Consider the following 21,579-nt stretch of genomic DNA (forward strand, 5'->3'; position numbering starts at 1 on the left):
ACAGCTGGGTAGGTTTCCAAGAGACAGAGCAAGAGAGCTGAGGCATTGATGGCCTCTTGAGGCCGAAGCTCAGAAGTGTACACTGTCACCTGCACTACATTCTGTTGGCCAAAGTAAGACACAAGGCAAGCCCGAATTTAGCATGGGGAAGTAGTATCCATCTCTTGATGGGAGCAGCCGCCAAGTCACATTGCAAGGGGCATGGATACAGAGAACAGAGAAATTATAGCTATTTTTCCAAACACTCTACAACAAAAATATGTGATGTCTGTGGGAATAAGTTCCTTTTGTTGCTTAAGAGGAAATCGTTCTTTTCCTCCAAATATATTTTTGTGAGGATGTCAGATCTTTATCTGGAACAGCTAATTCAATATCAGCGCAGTGGAAAGCCAGCACAGAGAAAGAATGTGTCCAAAAACATGAAGGAGACCCAATGCATAAAGTTAACTTTAAAGACTATTCTTCCTCCCACTTCTCCCTGGCCCCCATTGTCCCTAGGCAACCAGTGACCTGCTTTCTGCCACTATAGATTAGCCTCAAATTTCTATGAATGGAATTATACAGCATGCATGCTCTCTGTCTGGCTTGTTTCATCCCACAAAATGATTTTGAGATTCTTCTGTGTTTTGCATGTATCAATAGTTCATTTATTTTATTTCTGAGTAGTGTGCCATTGTATACCACATTTTGTTAACCCATTTACATGTTGCAAGATATTTGGGTTGTTTTCAGTTTAGGGCTAGGACAATAGAGATGCTATGATCATTTGCACACAGGTCTTTGTACGGACATCTGCATTAACTTTTCTTGAGACTATCTAGAAGTAGAATGGTTTGGTCATATGGCAGATGTATCTTTAACTTTTTGAGAAAGTGTTAAACTGTTGTTTGGAGTAGCTGTACCATTTTACAAACTTACCAGCAATGTGTGAGGCTTCCATTTTTCTCCGCATCTTCAGGATCATGTATTATAGTCAGATTAGTTGCTTTTTGAGATTTTAATAGGTGTTTAGTGGTATCCCATTGTGCTTTTAATTTGTATTTCCCTAATGTCTAATGGTGTTTTCATGTGCTTATGTGCCATGTACATACCTTTTTTGGTAAAGTGTCTGTTCCAATATTTTGCCAGTGTTTAAGTTGGGATGTTTGCTTTCTTGTCGTGGAGTTTTGTGAGTTCTTTACCTACTCTGGACAGTAGAATTTCATGTGGAGAAACAATGATATATGGGTGACTCATATTTTTGCACATCATCTGTGCAAAGGCATTAATTTGCTTATGTAACAAACATCCTTGGAAAACGGAAGTAGTGTCTCTTTTCAAAGTGGAAGACATATTTGTTTACTCTCCAGGATAATATAAGTAACTTTTCCTTTGGGAAATTGTTTGGCAGATTATTTAGCAGCCTCTCTAGAAAGATTGGGGTTTTCTAAGGTCAGAGATCCTCAGCTGTCTTGCAGGCCCTCTACCTGTGCGGCATCACTGGGTTTCTCTGTATCATCTATGGGAATTGGGGAATTTTAACCTATTTGTGTTTTTATATTTAAAGTAGACTTCTTGTAAGCAGGGTATAGTTGCATCTGTATTCAATGTGATAATCTCTGCCTCTTTTTTATTTTTATTTTATTTTATTTTTTTTATTTTTTTTTTTTTGAGACGGAGTCTCGCTCTGTCGCCCAGGCTGGAGTGCAGTGGCCGGATCTCAGCTCACTGCAAGCTCCGCCTCCCGGGTTTACGCCGTTCTCCTGCCTCAGCCTCCCGAGTAGCTGGGACAACAGGCGCCCGCCACCTCGCCCGGCTAGTTTTTTGTATTTTTTAGTAAAGACGGGGTTTCACCGTGTTAGCCAGGATGGTCTCGATCTCCTGACCTCGTGATCAGCCCGTCTCGGCCTCCCAAAGTGCTGGGATTACAGGCTTGAGCCACCGCGCCCGGCCATCTCTGCCTCTTAATTGAAGTGTTTAGACTAAATGCATTGAATATAATAATGATATGGTTGAATTTAAATCTACCATTTTGCTCTTCTTTATTTGCTTTATGGTATTTTTTTTACCTCCCTATCTGCTTTTTAAAAATTATTTGAGCATTTCATAATTTTCAATTTTATGTTTTTGTAGTTTATAATTTCATCTCTTTTTCAGCTTCTTAGCTATAACTCTTTGTTATGCTATTTTAGTGATTACTTTGGGGTTATAGTATACACCTTTAATTTATCACAATATAGTCTCAATAGGCATACTTTTCCACAAATAATATAAGAAACTTAAGTAGTATATTCCCATTTTTCCCTTTTAGTTTTTATAATATTGTTATCATAGTCCTATATGTGTTAAAAATTCCAAAACACATTTAAAATATTTCTACTTTATACTGTGTGTTATCCTTTAAAGAAATGTAAGTAATAAAGAAATTATTCATGTTTCCCAATTTGTAGTTAGCATCCCTGGTACTCTTTATTAATTTGTATATATTTATGTTTCCATCTGGTATTATTTTACTTCTGGCTAAAGAACTTTCTGTAACATTTCTTCTTGTGCATGTTTCAGTGATGAATTCTTTCAGTCTTTGTGTATCTGAACTACTCCTTAATTTGCCTTTATTGTATTTAACGAGGTGAATAATTGCATAACTTTTTTTGTTCCTTTAGTACTTAAAAACTGTCATTCCAGTATCTTCTAGTTTGTATTGTGTTCTATGAGAGATCTGCCATCAGCCTAATGCTTGTCTCTCTCTATGTAATGTATCTTTTCTCTTGGGCTGCTTCTGTAAGGTTTTCTCTTTGTTTCCTCACTGGTTTTAAGGAATTTGATTATTATGTGCCTTCATGCAGTTTTCTTCTTGTTTTGTTTGTTTGATGTTTATTGAGCATCTCAAATCTGTTGGTTTATACCTTTACCAACTTTGGAAAAAGTTCAGCCATTACCTATTCAAATATAGTTTTAGTTTCCCAACTTTTCTCTTTTTTTCAGTGACTCCACTTATACATGGATTTGACTGCTTGAAGTACTTTCACATATTATTCATACCCTGTTATTCTTGTTGTTTTTTTAAATTTGTTTCCTTTTGGATAATTTCTAACCTCTTTCTTTCTGCAGTGTCTATTTGTCTTTAGTCATACACAGTATATTTTTTATCTAAAACATTTTCTTTCTACCTCCAGAAGTTTGATGTTTGATTTAACGTTTCTAATATTTTTCATTTTTCTACTTAACATGATCAATCTCCCCTAACTTCTTGAACATGTGTATTATAGTCAAAATAACTATTCTGATGTTCTTGTCTACTAATCATATCATCAACATCATTTCTGGTTCAGTTTCAATGGGTTGATGTGATGCCTCAGTATGGGTTGTATTTTCTGACTTCTTTACATGGCTGGTGATTTTTGACTAGGTGCCAGGCATCAAAGTTTTTATCTTGTTTGTTGCCAAATAGTTCATATTCCTGTAAGTATTGAACTTTGGAACAGGCTTAAGTTACCTTAAATTTGAGCCTTTTAGAGCTTACCTTTAAGCTTTGTTAGACTGAACAAGAGCTACATTTAGTCTGGGGCTAATTTTTTCCCCCTACCAAGGCCAGATCTTTATTATTTTCACCGATGTCTCCTGAATTATGAGGTTTCTCTATTTACTCTCAATGTTGGAAAGAGGCCATATTCCCAGCTTTCTTTGAACTTCACAAACAATTTCCCCTAGTCCTTTTGGTTGCCTCTTTTCTGGGCCCTCAGTTTACTAACACATGTGCACTGATGAGTCTTAAATGAATGCTTGCAGGGGACCCACTCCAGGTATTCAGAACTCTATTTCTATAGAGCTGTCACCTCTGCAGTGTTTTTCTCTTACTCCAGCTGCTTTGGCTCCCAAGATCACAGGATTATTTCCTCAATTTAGGGTAGAGGGTTGCTACTCTCTAACTCCACCTGGGTTCTTACAGCTTGGAAACATTTTCCATGAAGTAAGCAGGGAAATTTTAGGACTTTTTGTTTTTTAATTTTTTTCTTTAGAGTCAGAGTCTCACTCTGTCACCCAGGCTGGAGTGCAGTGGCACAAACATTGCTCACTGTAACCTTGAGCTCCTGGGCTCAAGCAATCCTCCCTCCTCAGCATCCCAAGTAGCTGGGACCACAGACATGCAGCACCACACCTAGCTGTCTTGTATTTTATTTTCTGTGCAGATGAGTCTCACTATGTTACCTAGTCTTGCCTTGAACTCCTCAACTCAAATGGTCCTCTCCTACCCTGGCCTCCCAAAGCACCAAAATTACAGGCATGAGTTGCCATATTCACCTTAATTTTAGGGCTTTCTTCATTTCTTTCTTATATCTCAGGGATCACTGTCCATTTCCTAATGCCCAATGATTGAGTGCCTATTTTCATCTATTTTGTTTATTTTTCAGTTGTTTCACGAAAGAGTATAAATCTGATGCTAAGAATTTCATGTTGACTGGGAAGCATCGTAGTATACTTATATATTTAACGCAATATAAAGAACTTACATTCAAATAGTCATTTGAATGAGTGCATGAATAATTGTTTTATTCATCATCCAGAAAAAAAAAAGATGATTATTGCTTTATCACTGAAACCTTTAAAAATGTTTCCACCGTAACAGGAACTGGGAAAAAAGATTTATCTCGTTTTCAATTTGGGGGCTGAAATTTTTTTAAAAGACAGTCTAGGAAGGATACGATGATAACATTTCCAAGGATTGCTGTGCAAGTTCAAGAAATGAAATTGATAAGAATGGATACACAGAACATCTAGATGAAGAATGATAAAGAAAATATTTTATATGTTGCTTTATTTTGATTAATCCAAACTATTATCATTAGACAGATGACCATCCTTGTATTACATACAGAATTATAGATTCATAAATATAGACACAAGAAAGAAAATCATGAAATAACACCTTCAAACAAAAATAACTCAAAAAACATATGACTGATTATTTAAGAACCTTAAAAAGCTTTCCACTAATTATGTTTTATTTTATTTTACTTTCATTTTCAACTTTTATTTTAGATTCAGGGGTACATGTGCAAGTTTGTTATTTGAGTATATTGCATCATGCTGAGGTTTGGAATACAAATGATACTGTCACCCAGGTACTGAGCATTGTTCCCAACAATTAGCTTTCCAGTCCTTGTGTCACCTCATTCCCTCCCCACTCTAATAGTCACCAATGTCTATTGTTGCTACATTTGTGTACATAGTGCCCAATATTTAGCTCCCACTTACAAATGAAAAGATCCCATATTTGGTTTCCTGTTCCTGCATTAATTTGTTTAGGATTATGGTCTCCAGCAGTATCCATGTGCTACCATGGACATAATTTTATTCTTTTTTATGACTGCATAGTATTCCATGGTATATATGTGCCACATTTTATCTATCCAGTCCACTGCTGATGGACACCTAGGTTGATTCCAGGTCTTTGCTATCGTGAACAGAGATGCAATGAACATGCAAGTGCATGTGTCTTTTTGGTAGAAGGATTTGTTTTCTTTTAGAAATGTATATCATGGCCGGGTGCAGTGGCTAAAGCCTGTAATCCCAGCACTTTGGGAAGCCAAGATGGGCGGATCACGAGGTCAGGAGATCGAGACCATCCTGGCTAACATGGTGAAACCCCGTCTCTACTAAAAAAAAAATACAAAAAACTAGCTGGGCGNTTTTAAAATTATTTGAGCATTTCATAATTTTCAATTTTATGTTTTGTAGTTTATAATTTCATCTCTTTTCAGCTTCTTAGCTATAACTCTTTGTTATGCTATTTTAGTGATTACTTTGGGGTTATAGTATACACCTTTAATTTATCACAATATAGTCTCAATAGGCATACTTTTCCACAAATAATATAAGAAACTTAAGTAGTATATTCCCATTTTCCCTTTTAGTTTTATAATATTGTTATCATAGTCCTATATGTGTTAAAATTCCAAAACACATTTAAAATATTTCTACTTTATACTGTGTGTTATCCTTTAAAGAAATGTAAGTAATAAAGAAATTATTCATGTTTCCCAATTTGTAGTTAGCATCCCTGGTACTCTTTATTAATTTGTATATATTTATGTTTCCATCTGGTATTATTTTACTTCTGGCTAAAGAACTTTCTGTAACATTTCTTCTTGTGCATGTTTCAGTGATGAATTCTTTCAGTCTTTGTGTATCTGAACTACTCCTTAATTTGCCTTTATTGTATTTAACGAGGTGAATAATTGCATAACTTTTTTTGTTCCTTTAGTACTTAAAACTGTCATTCCAGTATCTTCTAGTTTGTATTGTGTTCTATGAGAGATCTGCCATCAGCCTAATGCTTGTCTCTCTCTATGTAATGTATCTTTTCTCTTGGGCTGCTTCTGTAAGGTTTTCTCTTTGTTTCCTCACTGGTTTTAAGGAATTTGATTATTATGTGCCTTCATGCAGTTTTCTTCTTGTTTTGTTTGTTTGATGTTTATTGAGCATCTCAAATCTGTTGGTTTATACCTTTACCAACTTTGGAAAAGTTCAGCCATTACCTATTCAAATATAGTTTTAGTTTCCCAACTTTTCTCTTTTTTTCAGTGACTCCACTTATACATGGATTTGACTGCTTGAAGTACTTTCACATATTATTCATACCCTGTTATTCTTGTTGTTTTTTTAAATTTGTTTCCTTTTGGATAATTTCTAACCTCTTTCTTTCTGCAGTGTCTATTTGTCTTTAGTCATACACAGTATATTTTTTATCTAAAACATTTTCTTTCTACCTCCAGAAGTTTGATGTTTGATTTAACGTTTCTAATATTTTCATTTTCTACTTAACATGATCAATCTCCCCTAACTTCTTGAACATGTGTATTATAGTCAAAATAACTATTCTGATGTTCTTGTCTACTAATCATATCATCAACATCATTTCTGGTTCAGTTTCAATGGGTTGATGTGATGCCTCAGTATGGGTTGTATTTTCTGACTTCTTTACATGGCTGGTGATTTTGACTAGGTGCCAGGCATCAAAGTTTTATCTTGTTTGTTGCCAAATAGTTCATATTCCTGTAAGTATTGAACTTTGGAACAGGCTTAAGTTACCTTAAATTTGAGCCTTTTAGAGCTTACCTTTAAGCTTTGTTAGACTGAACAAGAGCTACATTTAGTCTGGGGCTAATTTTTTCCCCTACCAAGGCCAGATCTTTATTATTTTCACCGATGTCTCCTGAATTATGAGGTTTCTCTATTTACTCTCAATGTTGGAAAGAGGCCATATTCCCAGCTTTCTTTGAACTTCACAAACAATTTCCCCTAGTCCTTTTGGTTGCCTCTTTTCTGGGCCCTCAGTTTACTAACACATGTGCACTGATGAGTCTTAAATGAATGCTTGCAGGGGACCCACTCCAGGTATTCAGAACTCTATTTCTATAGAGCTGTCACCTCTGCAGTGTTTTCTCTTACTCCAGCTGCTTTGGCTCCCAAGATCACAGGATTATTTCCTCAATTTAGGGTAGAGGGTTGCTACTCTCTAACTCCACCTGGGTTCTTACAGCTTGGAAACATTTTCCATGAAGTAAGCAGGGAAATTTTAGGACTTTTGTTTTTTAATTTTTTTCTTTAGAGTCAGAGTCTCACTCTGTCACCCAGGCTGGAGTGCAGTGGCACAAACATTGCTCACTGTAACCTTGAGCTCCTGGGCTCAAGCAATCCTCCCTCCTCAGCATCCCAAGTAGCTGGGACCACAGACATGCAGCACCACACCTAGCTGTCTTGTATTTTATTTTCTGTGCAGATGAGTCTCACTATGTTACCTAGTCTTGCCTTGAACTCCTCAACTCAAATGGTCCTCTCCTACCCTGGCCTCCCAAAGCACCAAAATTACAGGCATGAGTTGCCATATTCACCTTAATTTTAGGGCTTTCTTCATTTCTTTCTTATATCTCAGGGATCACTGTCCATTTCCTAATGCCCAATGATTGAGTGCCTATTTTCATCTATTTTGTTTATTTTCAGTTGTTTCACGAAAGAGTATAAATCTGATGCTAAGAATTTCATGTTGACTGGGAAGCATCGTAGTATACTTATATATTTAACGCAATATAAAGAACTTACATTCAAATAGTCATTTGAATGAGTGCATGAATAATTGTTTTATTCATCATCCAGAAAAAAAAAAGATGATTATTGCTTTATCACTGAAACCTTTAAAATGTTTCCACCGTAACAGGAACTGGGAAAAAAGATTTATCTCGTTTTCAATTTGGGGCTGAAATTTTTTTAAAAGACAGTCTAGGAAGGATACGATGATAACATTTCCAAGGATTGCTGTGCAAGTTCAAGAAATGAAATTGATAAGAATGGATACACAGAACATCTAGATGAAGAATGATAAAGAAAATATTTTATATGTTGCTTTATTTTGATTAATCCAAACTATTATCATTAGACAGATGACCATCCTTGTATTACATACAGAATTATAGATTCATAAATATAGACACAAGAAAGAAAATCATGAAATAACACCTTCAAACAAAATAACTCAAAAAACATATGACTGATTATTTAAGAACCTTAAAAGCTTTCCACTAATTATGTTTTATTTTATTTTACTTTCATTTTCAACTTTTATTTTAGATTCAGGGGTACATGTGCAAGTTTGTTATTTGAGTATATTGCATCATGCTGAGGTTTGGAATACAAATGATACTGTCACCCAGGTACTGAGCATTGTTCCCAACAATTAGCTTTCCAGTCCTTGTGTCACCTCATTCCCTCCCCACTCTAATAGTCACCAATGTCTATTGTTGCTACATTTGTGTACATAGTGCCCAATATTTAGCTCCCACTTACAAATGAAAAGATCCCATATTTGGTTTCCTGTTCCTGCATTAATTTGTTTAGGATTATGGTCTCCAGCAGTATCCATGTGCTACCATGGACATAATTTTATTCTTTTTTATGACTGCATAGTATTCCATGGTATATATGTGCCACATTTTATCTATCCAGTCCACTGCTGATGGACACCTAGGTTGATTCCAGGTCTTTGCTATCGTGAACAGAGATGCAATGAACATGCAAGTGCATGTGTCTTTTGGTAGAAGGATTTGTTTTCTTTTAGAAATGTATATCATGGCCGGGTGCAGTGGCTAAAGCCTGTAATCCCAGCACTTTGGGAAGCCAAGATGGGCGGATCACGAGGTCAGGAGATCGAGACCATCCTGGCTAACATGGTGAAACCCCGTCTCTACTAAAAAAAAAATACAAAAAACTAGCTGGGCGAGGTGGCGGGCGCCTGTAGTCCCAGCTACTCAAGAGGCTGAGGCAGGAGAGTGGCGTAAACCCGGGAGGCAGAGCAGTGAGCTGAGATCACGCCACTGCACTCCAGCCTGGGCAACAGAGTGAGACTCTGTCTCAAAAAAAATATATATATATATGTATCATAATGGAATTGCCAGGTCAACAGCAGTTCTGTTTTCAGTTCTTTGACAAATCTCCAAGCTGCTTTCCCCAGTGGCTGAACTAATTTACATTCCAATCAGCAGTGTGTAAGTGTTCTTTTTGCCACAACCTTTCCAGCATCTGTTTTTTCTTGACTTTTTAGTAATAGCCATTCTGACTGGTATGAGATGGCATCTCATTGTGGTTTTGATTTGCATTTCTCTGATGATTAGTGATGATAAGCCTTTTTTCATAGTTGCTGGCAGTTTATATGTCTGTTGAGAAGTGTCTGTTCATCTCTTTCGCTCATTTCTTCATGGGGTGGCTTTTTGCTTGTTTAATTAATTTCATTATAGATTCAAGATATTAGATCTTTGTCAGATGGATAGATTGTGAATATTTTCTCCAATTTTGTAGGTTGTCTATTTGTTCTGTTGATAGTTTCTTTTGCTGTGCAGAAGGTCTACAGTTTAATTAAGTTCCACTTGTCAATTTTTGTTTTTGTTGCAATTACTTTTGAGGACTAAGTCATGTATTTTTTCCCAAAGCCATGTCTAAAATGTTATTTCCTAGGTTTTCTTCTAGGATTGTCACAATTCAAAGTCTTAAAAATGTTATTTCCTAGGTTTTCTTCTAGGATTGTCACAATTCAAAGTCTTACGTTTAATTTTTTTTCTCCATTTGGAGTTAACTTTTGTATATGGTGAGATGTTCGGTATAGTTTCATTCTTCTGCACATGACTCAACAGGTATCCTAAGAGCATTTGTTGAATAAAGAGTCCCTTCCCCATTGCTTATATTTGTCAACTTTGTCAAAGATTAGATGGCTATTGATGTGCAGCTTTTTTTCTGGGTTCTCTGTTCTGTTCCATTGGTCCATGTGTTTGTTTTTGTANGTCTTAAAATGTTATTTCCTAGGTTTTCTTCTAGGATTGTCACAATTCAAAGTCTTACGTTTAATTTTTTTTCTCCATTTGGAGTTAACTTTTGTATATGGTGAGATGTTCGGTATAGTTTCATTCTTCTGCACATGACTCAACAGGTATCCTAAGAGCATTTGTTGAATAAAGAGTCCCTTCCCCATTGCTTATATTTGTCAACTTTGTCAAAGATTAGATGGCTATTGATGTGCAGCTTTTTTTCTGGGTTCTCTGTTCTGTTCCATTGGTCCATGTGTTTGTTTTTGTACCAGTGCCATGTTGTTTTATTTACTGTAGCCTTGTAGTGTAGTTTGAAAGTCAGGTAATATGATGCTTCCAGCTTTGTTCTTTATGCTTAGGATTACTTTGGCTACTCAGGCTCCTTCTTGGTTCCATATAAATTTTAGAATTCTTTTTTCAAATATGAAAAATGATACTGGTAGCTTGACAGGAACAGTGTTCAATCTGTAGATTGCTTTGGGCAGTACGACCATTTTTACAATATTGATTCTTCTAATCCATGAACATGAAATGTTTTTTCATTCATTTGTGTCATTTATGATTTCTTTAGTAGTGTTTTATAGTTCTTGTAGAGATCATTTACTTCCTTGAATAAATGTATTCCTAGGTATTTTTTCATTTTTGTGGCTATTGTAAATGGAATTGCATTCTTGATTTGGCTCTCAACTTGGATGTTATTGGTGTATGGAAATGCTACTAATTTTTGTACATTGCTTTTGTTTCCTGAAACTTTGCTGATGTCATTTATAGTTTTCTAGCTGTAGAATCATATTGTGAGTAAAGGAAGATAGTTTAACTTCTTCTCTTATTTGACTTCTCCTATTTTTTTCTCTTGCCTAAATCCTCTGGTTAGGGCTTCTAGTACTACACTGAATAGGAGTAGTGTGAGTGGGCATCCTTGTCCTCTTCCAGTTCCCAAGGAAACTGCTTCTAGTTTTTGCCCATTTAGCATGATGTTGGCTATGGGTTTTTCATAGATGTTTCTTATTATGGTATGTTCCTTTGATGACTAATTTCTTGAGGGATTTTATCATGAAGTTTTGTTGAACTTTACCAAAAGCTTTTTCCACGTCTATTGAGATGTTTATATGTTTTTTGTTTTAATTCTGTTTATGTCCTGCATCACATTTATTGATTTGTATATGTTGAACCAACCTTACATCTCGGGAATGAAGCCTACTTGATCATACACTTTTAGATGTGCTGTTGGATTTGTTTTGCTAGTAGTTTATTGAGGATTTTTGCTGTATGCCAATCAGGGATAGTTGTCTGTAGTTTTCTTTTTCATTGTGTCTTCGCCGGGTTTTAGTATCGGGGTGATGCTAGCTTCGTAGATTGAGTTAGAGAGGAGTTTCTTTTCTTTGATTTTTTAAAAAATACTTTCAGTAGAATTGATACTAGTCCTTCTTTGTATGTCTAGTAGAATTTGGCTGTGAATCCATCTAGGCCAGGCTATTTTAGTTTGTTGGTTTTTATTCCTGTTAATTTCAGAACTCATTATTGGTCTGTTTGGTGTTTCAGTTTCTTCCTGATTCAGTCTTGAAAGACTGTGTGTTCCAGTAATTTATTTTTCTAGGTTTTCTAATTTGTGCATAGAAGTATTTATAATAGTCTCTGAGGATGTTTTGTATTTCTGTTGAATTTGTTGTAATGTCACCTTTGCTGTTTCCGATTATGCTTATTGAAGCTTCTCTTTTTCTTTGTTAAACTAGCTAGCAATCTATCAATGTTGTTTATCCTTTCAAATAACCAATTTGTGGTTTTGTTGATTCTTTTGATTCTTTTATTGATTCTTTTGGGGTATCAATTTCATTTGGTTCTGGTCTGATTTTCCAAGTAAAATCTGGTCTGATTTTACTTCTTTTCCTCTGTTAGCTTTGGTGTTAATTTGTCCCCATTTTACTAGTTTCTCTATGTGTAATGTTAGATCATTCATTTGATATCTTTCTAACTTTTCAAGATAGGTGCTTGGCACTATAAACTTTCCTCTTATCATTGTTTTTACTGCATCCCAGAGACTTCAGTATGTCGTGTGTCTGTTTTTATTTATTTCAAAGATTTTTTTTTAATTTCTGACATTATTTTGTTGTTTAATCGAAAGTCATTCTGGAGCAAGTTGTTTAATTTCAATGTAATTGTATGGTTTTGAGAGATTTTCTTGGTATTGATTTATATTTTCATTCCACTGTAGTCCAATATTATATTTGGAATAATTTTATTTTAAAAAATATTGTATTGAGACTTGCTTTACAGCTGAGTCTGTAGTTGAAATCTTGGAGTATATTTCATGTGTAGATGAGAAGAATGTATATTATGTGTTTAGTGGTTGGAGTATTCTGTAGATGTGTACTAGGTCCAATTGGTCAAATGCTGAGTTTAAGTCCAAAATTTCTTTGTTAGTTTTCTGACACAATGATGTGTCTAACGCTGATGGGGGTGGTAAAGTCCCCACTATTATTGTGTAGCTCAGTCTTTTCATAGGTCTAGAAGTACTTGTTTTGTGATAAGGGTGCTCCAATATTGGGTGTAGATATATCTAGGATAATTTAGGATAGTTATGTCTTCTTGTTGAATTGAACCTTTTATCAATATACAGTACCCTTCCTTGTCCTTTTTTTCACTGCCATTCGTTTAAAGTCTCTTTTATTTGATATAAGAATAGCAACCCTTGCTCTTTTTTGTTTTCCATTTGTGCAATAGATCTTTCTCCAACTCTTTACTTTGAACCTTCTCTTTGAACCTAGGTGACAGATCTTTCTCCAATTCATTATGTATGAGATGAATCTCCTGAAAAGATCAGATGGATGTCTCATTTTTTTATTCAGCTTGCCATTCTGTGTCTTTTAAGTGGGGTGCTTAGATCATTTATTTTCAAGGTTAATATTGATATATGAGGCTTCAATACTATTGTGAAATTGTTACCTTGTTGCTGTGTAGTTTCTATTGCGTTTTTGCTTTACAGTGTCTGTGGGATATGTAGTTAAGTGTGGTTTTGTGGTAGAAAGTATTGTTCTTTTGTTTCCATGTTTGGAACTCCCTTAACAATATCTTGTAAAGCTGGTGTAGCAGTAACAAATTCCCCTAGTTCTTACTTTTCTTGAAAAGATTTTACTTTTCCTTCACTTATAAGGCATAGTTTGGCTGGATATGAAATTCGTGGTAGGAATTTATTTTCCTGAAGAATGCTAAAAATAGGCCCCCTGTGTCTCCTGGCTTATTGGTATCTGCTGACTATGTTTTCTTTAAATAGCCAATCTCTACCATTTTGAAAACACAAAAGAGCTATTATTACTTTAACCTTATGAGTCATTTTAGTCTTTTAAATTATCCTCAATTTATACTTTATAACTTTTTTTTTATAATTAGACCAGTTCTTTACCAATACCTTAAAGCAGTATTTTTAAAAAATACAATGGGATGGGGGCCTAGATTTTTTATCTAAATTTATCAAGCACCACATAATTTGAAACTTCACTAACAAATGATAGCTTGCATCCAATATACAAGATTATGCAAGTTTATTTCCCCCATCTAGATACTTGTAAAAGTACTCAGAGTTAGGCCGGGTGCAGTGGCTCATGCCTGTAATCCCAGTTCTTTGGGATGCCAATGCAGGTGGATCACCTGAGGTCAGGAGTTCGAGACCAGCCTGGCCAATATGGTGAAAACCCATCTCTACTTAAAATACAAAATATTAGCTGAGCATGGTGGTGCACATATGTTATCTCAGCTACTTGAGAGACTGAGGCAGGAGAATCACTTGAACCCAGGAGGCAGAGGTTGCAGTGAGCCAAGATTGCACTGCTGCACTCTAGCCTGGACAAAAGAGTAAGACTCCATCTCAAGGGGGAAAAAAATGTACTCAGAGTTAATTTAGTGACTCTTCCAGCTACGTCAATTCTATATCATTGAATTCTGATGGGGACTGAAACCACTTCTGTATACTTTCTTTAAGGTCAGTTTCCTCTTTTAACTTTCAGTTGCTGCTCTTCAGCAAAAGTCACATTTTCTCATATTTTCCTAAAGGCTAATTTTATCTTCTCCTTCTTTACATAGTCAAGCATCTCTTGTAATTGCTTTGGCAAAAGAGAAGGATTTTCTCTTCGTTCACTTAATAAAGAGTTATATGAGAAAACCACAAGTGTTCCACTTAAAATGTGTCTTATTATGTTATACCTATAATAGAAGTTCATCATGAGCATTTGGAGAATTCATAATATTAGAAAGAAGTGGAGAAAATCAACATACCTCATTTCACCACCCAGGGATAAAAATAATTAACACTTAGAATATTTGCTTCTAGTATAAGAATTAAATTGAGTTTTGACTGTAGTTGTGTGTATGATTTGTTTCTATCCTACCCATGTGGTTGCACAGCAGATGGAGAAACTCCACTAATTATCCATGTTTCCTCCGGTGTCAAATTTACCAGTTGGCAACCTCATCACAGCTCTTCTGAGCCCCTCTACCCTGTTACAGTATACAGCCTGATGTCTCCACACTGCATTACTTTCCTTTGCTCACTTTAGCTACCCGCAGCCTCTCTCTGTTAATCAAACAGAGGGAATTAGTAACTACCAAGTTTACTCAATCTGTCTTTTAGTTATTGGTTTTGATATATTTGGAAAAAAGGATATATTCAGAAATTTTACTAAGAGTCTTTGTGATGCAGCATGGTATAAAATAAAATTTACTGATATAAGATAAAATATTACTGGGACACCCACTCCCTCCTTCTTCTGGCAAGAGAGCTAGGTCTAGACAGTCATAGGTCTGCTTCCCTGTAGCCATGAGCTGCAGAAAAATTGAAGCGGAACCAAGATAATAGATTGCAAGAGAGTGTTTAAGTTCCACTTCTACTGCCACGTCACACTCACTCGTTATAATGGTTGCCCTTGCACAACAGAAATCTGCAGTAATGGCAGAGTAATAGGTTTCTGAGGTGAGGAGTTGATGAAGATAGGTGTGAGAGAAGAGATCAGCAGTTTTGGGAACTTATTTCTCTCTGTTCTCCCTCTCCAACCCCTCAAGAAAAAGCATCTTCCAAATATTTCTCCTAAGAATTTCCAAGCAAGTCCTGACTAGAGACTTTTCCTGGAGGAATAGTAACAATGGTCAGCAGAGTTTCAGGTGGCCTGATACTTTTTGCGCAGAGCTAATCTCTTACTCTTTCTTAAACTTACCAGGAGAGGCACAGGATTTTATCTGGCTTTCAGCCTTTGTCCCACACACATTATCAGATAGAGAAGCTGAGACGCACAAGAAAACATACATTCACAGGCTAAAATGTCTATATACTTAAGGAATACAGCTACTATAAATGAAAGAAAACAGCTTATGCCACATGGATCATATCTAATATAAGAATTACAAAAGAAAGCCAAGAGGAAATGTTTAATCTGAAAATTATAATAAAGAACAATTTAATTAAATAAAGAACAGGAGAGAGAAAGTTTTAGAATTAACTGTTGTGATAGAAGAGGACATTAAGAGACTCTCAAGTAAGCAGTAGAAAAGGATGAAGAGGCAGTAATCTTTTTTTAAGCTAAGAGGTAGGGAAAACAAAACAAGAAACAAAAAAGTCAATATCATGTAATTGGAGTCCAATAGGGATAAAGAGAAAATAAAAACCAGATGAAAATATATGTAGTAGTAACAGAGATGTCGATAGGATAGATCTAGATAGGATATTAAAGGATAGGTGAAAATGCTTAGGTCGAAAGAATTCATAGAGTGTCAAATAAGAGAAGCAATACTCATAATGACAATAATAACTCCCCACACCATCTAGTGAAATTGAAGAATATCAAAGCAGTCGCTTTACTGGGTATACACCCAAAGGAATATAAATCATTCTACTATAAGGACACATGCCCTTGTATGTTCATTGCAGCATTCTTCACACAAGCAAAGACATAGAATCAACCTAAATGCTCATCAGTGATAGACTGGATAAAGAAAACATAGTACATATACAGCATAGAATACTATGCAGCCACAAAAGAATGAGATCATGTCCTTTTCAGGAACATAGACTGAGTTAGAGAGCATTATCCTTAGCAAACTAACACAGGAACAGAAAATCAAATACCACATGTTCTCACTTATAAGTGGGTGCTAAATGATGAGAACACATAGAAACATAGAGGAGAACAACACACACTGGAGCCTTTCAGAGGGTGGAAGGTGGGAGGAAGGAGAGGATTAGGAAAAATAACTAATGGGTACAAGGTTTAATACCTGGTTGATGAAATAACCTGTACAACCAACCCCCTTGTCACAAGTTTACCTACATAACAAGCCTGTGTTTGTACTCCTGAACTTAAAAGTTAAAAAAAAAAGAATAGAAAAATAAAATAAAATTCCAAAAGCTTCTAGGAAGTAAAAACAGATTACCTATAAAATATTAATATAAGAATCAAATTGATACACTACTGGATGAAAGAATATAATAAACTAACAAATTTAAAACAATTTTATATCAAGAAAAATACTTTTATTTAAATAATTTAAATTTATTTATTTTTAATTGAAAATAATGTATATGAGATACAATGTGATGTTTGAGGTATGTAGACACTGTAGAAAGAAAACATATTTTTAAAATGTGAAGCATAATACAATTTTTTACTTGTATAAATGCTCAGAAGTTTGGCCTCAACCAGCTCCATATTGAAAACACTCCTAGAGGAAGCAATTATATTAGAAGAAAAAATGTTCAGGATGATGTTTCAAGATAATTGGGTTTTAAATATGACCAGATTTTTAAACAAAGTTTACTGTCACTTAAAATTTCTACAGAAATAAAAAAGCAAAAAATTATGTTCTTAACAGTCCAGAATTAATATGTAAGAAAATATCAATGTAAAAAGTTTGTGTGGTAGTATTGGGAAAAAAGATTAAGGAATCACATTAGGGTAAAATTATGAAAGCTATATTGATAAACTTAAAACTCAATAAGGATAAAAAAAGTCACTTTTAAGTCTAAATTTCAGAGAAACTATAATCAAGGTTCCAATCAAATTATCATGCCATGATATATAACATGCTAATTAAAATTGCCTGTGACTTTCACATTACTACATCTCATGGTCACTTATTAGTTGTCATCTTATTTGACCTATTAGCTGCATTGTAGAGTTTTTTATTTCATATTCTTGGAAACTAATTTTTCACTTGATATCTAGGACACCATATTTTCCTGTTTTTTTTTTTTTTTTTTTTCTATCTCCTAAGGTATTCTTTCTCAGTCTCTGATATTGATCCTGTTTCATTTTCATGATTTCCTAATGTTGGAATACACCATATCCAGTATGTGAATGTGTTCACTATCTATATTCATTTCACATTTCCTTCAACATCATAGCTTTAAACATCATATCTCCCTCTCTCTCTCTCTCAGTGATATATATATATATCACTGTATATGTCTATATATATATGTGTGTGTGTGTATATATATATGTCTCCTGGTGTCCAGACTCACAGAAAGTATCTTTCTTGACATCACCACTTGGATGTTTAATGGACTTCTCAAATCTAATATATCTGAAATTAATTTCTAGTCAACCTCCACAAAACTGCATTTAGAAGAAAAAGGATATTTGTCAAGCACATTGGAATGGTTGCTAATGGGAAGGAAGAATGGAAGTGGGAAATGGGGGAAATGAGAATATTGAACAAGTCAACATATCAATCAGAGAGGCTCCAGGGCCTTACATGAACCAATAATGATTGCATGACAGCAACTGTGCCTCATGATAAACCCAACCTTCAGCAAAAGAGAACAACGGCAAAGTTATAAATGGAGGCAAAATAGAAGGCCTTCGGCCCATATAAAATATAATATAAAATATGATAATAATAAAAGAGATTATAGCTGGAGAGTTACTTTCAAGTAGGCAGATACAAACTTGTGAACATAGAAGGGAACAATTTAGTAGAGAAGAGAAGTGCAACATATTAGGGACAGAATACATTTGGAAATAAAACTTCTCAAGCAACTTGGAAATACTGAGATCAATAGTAAACATAGAACAATTAGCTTGACAGGGACAGAGGGATGCCCCTTATTCTGAGACTAAAGTAGATGACAGGTATAGAGCAGGTGGCTTTTGTGGAGGCAAATGTAAATAAAGGAATTCATGCTGGCTGACCTAGTTCTCCTAAGTGAGAGAGGAAATATGTTGGCATTGACTAAAGAGTTGGAATAGAAGGATGGGTGGTGACAAAGAGGAAGTAGAATAGTACTGGGTCATTTTTCTTAGGCTTTGATTTGCAAACTCCTCTATTTCTGCTCTGCTTGCAGGTTTCCCCATCCGAGTAAATGTCTACTACCTTCTACCCTTGGTGATCAAGACAAATTCCTGAGAATCAGCTTTTCTTTCTTTTCTCTCACTCCCACGTTCAATCCATCAATAACTCCTATTGGCACTGCCTCCAAGATATATCTAAACTAATAATGTCTTTCCATCTCTACTAAAACTATCTTTTTCCAAATTTTGTCATCTCAGATTGATTATTTCAACAGTCTCCCCTTTTTTTCTGCTCGATTTCCCTTCCTCCAGTCCATTTTCTACTCTTTAGGTACAGTGATCCTTTTGAAATGCAAATCAAATTACACCATTCCCCCACTAAGACCCTCTAATGACTTTCCTATATCTTCACAATAAAACCCAAACTCCTGTTATGGTCTCGAGGCCCTTGCCTTCTTCTCCAACCAAATCTTTTAATTTTCTCCCTGCCTTTCATTAACCTCCTATTTTTCAGACACACCAGGCTCATTCAGACTAAAATATCCTTGCCCATTCTGCTTCTTTTGATTGGAGCACCCTTCCCATGTTTGTCCTGCTGACTCTTTCCTATATTTGGGGACGAATTCAGAAGTTGTCTCTTCAAAGTAGTCTGACCTGAGAATTCTTTTTAATTGATATTATTTCCCCAAGTCATTTGCTTTCACATCACCTTATTTTACGTTCTTCATAGTAATGGTAACGTTTTGACCTTATCTTATAAATGTACTTATTTGTTTTTTGCCTCCCCAACAAAAATGTAAGCCACACACCAAGGCTTTTGTATTTTCTTGTTTACTTCTCTGTCCTTAGGTCCTAGAACAGTGCTTTGCATAGAGCAGACACTTGGAAGCATTTGTTATTGATGAGTGAACACAGGTATTAAATATCTTGCTAATTTTAAAAGGCATAGTTGAATTTGAGCACATTTATGAAAAGAAACAAATTGGATATACGGAATGGCCACATTGGGCTGATTTTGTTGTGTAGATAAAGTAAGAATCTTTTGCATGTTTATCACGATGAAGACAACACTGAATCTTGCTTTTGTCACCAATATCATAGTTATATTGTAAGAAATAAAAGGGAAGAATGCATTTAAAACACTTTACACAACCCTGGCACTCAGCAAAAGTTAGCACTATTATCATAATAGCTAAGCTTTCTTCATAGACTGCAGAATTGAAGAGTTCATCTATACAATGGACAGTTCAATTGCTGAGTTTACTTTTATCTCTGTTATTTTATGATTATTTTATTATGTTAAGTGATAATCTTTATGAAGACCAAGTCAAGTCTTTCCTATAGTCTTCTTTCTAGAGTTTTGAAAGATTTATACCTCACATCATATTAAAAGAAGGGCATCCATGATTCCCACTTACAATAAAAGAGAATGAGATCACCTTTGTAACATTTTCTTTTCCTCACTTCTATCGCCTGTTACGTATCATATTTCAGTTTCAAATTCTTTTACCCTTAATCTCATGGCTACAGATACAGTTTCTTCATGCTTGTTCATTTCATGTAACCTCTTTCCTTTAGAATTTGCTTTTTTCCAGTTTCCATTCTTATAGTTTTCTTGCTTTCGTATCCTGTGAAATTGCAATAAACATAATCCCTGCCTCCATAGTGAGAACATTATTTGTTAACAGATGGTAGGCTTTCAAAATCTGAATCGCTAAAAGTAGAAGAGACTGAAAAAGGTAATCAAAGGTGAACTCTGCTTAATACTGAAAAAGAAAGGTCACTTTTACCCTCAAGAAGTAAATAAAACTCTTATACAATAACGAAAGTTACCAACTGCTAGGAGCATTAAGGAGAGCATGTAAAAAGGCATGGGAATTCATTTGTCTGTCTCAATTAGTTAATGGATTTTGAACATTAGTCATTAGGTTTCTACACTTTAATTAATTTAAGTAATTTATATAATGAAATTTCTGAACATAAAGTATTTCTAATAAGCATTTCATCATTTATCCCAGAAGGATTTCAAGTAAATTAGTTCAAGTAACTCAACTCTGCTTCGGAAAGGAAGTAGTAGGAGCTGGAAGTCAAGTGTGATACTGAAATGAGAAAGCTAGACAAAAAAGTACTGCAGGAAGGAGTAAGACGGTTGAATGAGTAAGTTCCTTAGGCCATAACAAGCCCCCAGGCAAAGGACTGAAAACAATATGGCCATGGTTTATATAACATTTAGTTTCTATTAAATCTATTTTGTCTGTGCACAATTTTTGAAAATTTACCTTGTAATTATTCTTGTGTAGCTTTCTCTAGATATGTTTTTAAACCAAATATAAGATGCTTGAAATCAGAAACCATTTTTTAACTATTATAACTTTTTATTATAAGAGTTATTGCAATGTCTATAGGACATATAATAAGTGGTAGTCGTGGTTACGTCTAGCAATGAAACTGGAATAGGGAACCACTTTTATTCATCCTGTATTCTTTTTATTATGTTTAACTTTTTATTTTCAGATTATTATAGCCTTACAGTATAGAGAGTTCCTCCAGTTTAACATTTTATGTGATAATAGTAAATTATCAAAACTAAGAGACATCACTACAATACTATTAGATAAACTATAGACTGTTTCTGTTTTACCAGTTTTTCTGCTATTATCTTTCTGTTTCAGGACCTAACCTAGAAACTTTTTTTTTTTTTTTTTTTTGAGACAGAGCTTTGCTCTTGTTGCCCAGGGTAGAGTGCAATGGTGCAATCTCGGCTCACCACAACTTCCACCTCCTGTGTTGAAGCAATTTGTTCTGCCTCAGCCTCCCAAATAGCTGGAATTACAGGCATATGCCACCACACCCACCTAATTTTTGTATTTTTAGTAGAGACGCGGTTTCTCCATGTTGGTCAGGCTGGTCTCGAACTCCCGACCCCAGGTGATCTGCCTGCCTCAGCCTCCCAAAGTGCTGGGACTACA

This window comes from Rhinopithecus bieti, unplaced genomic scaffold (genome assembly GCF_001698545.2).
Source record: "Rhinopithecus bieti isolate Rb0 unplaced genomic scaffold, ASM169854v2 scaffold_13349, whole genome shotgun sequence".
Classification (NCBI taxonomy): Eukaryota; Metazoa; Chordata; class Mammalia; order Primates; family Cercopithecidae; genus Rhinopithecus; species Rhinopithecus bieti.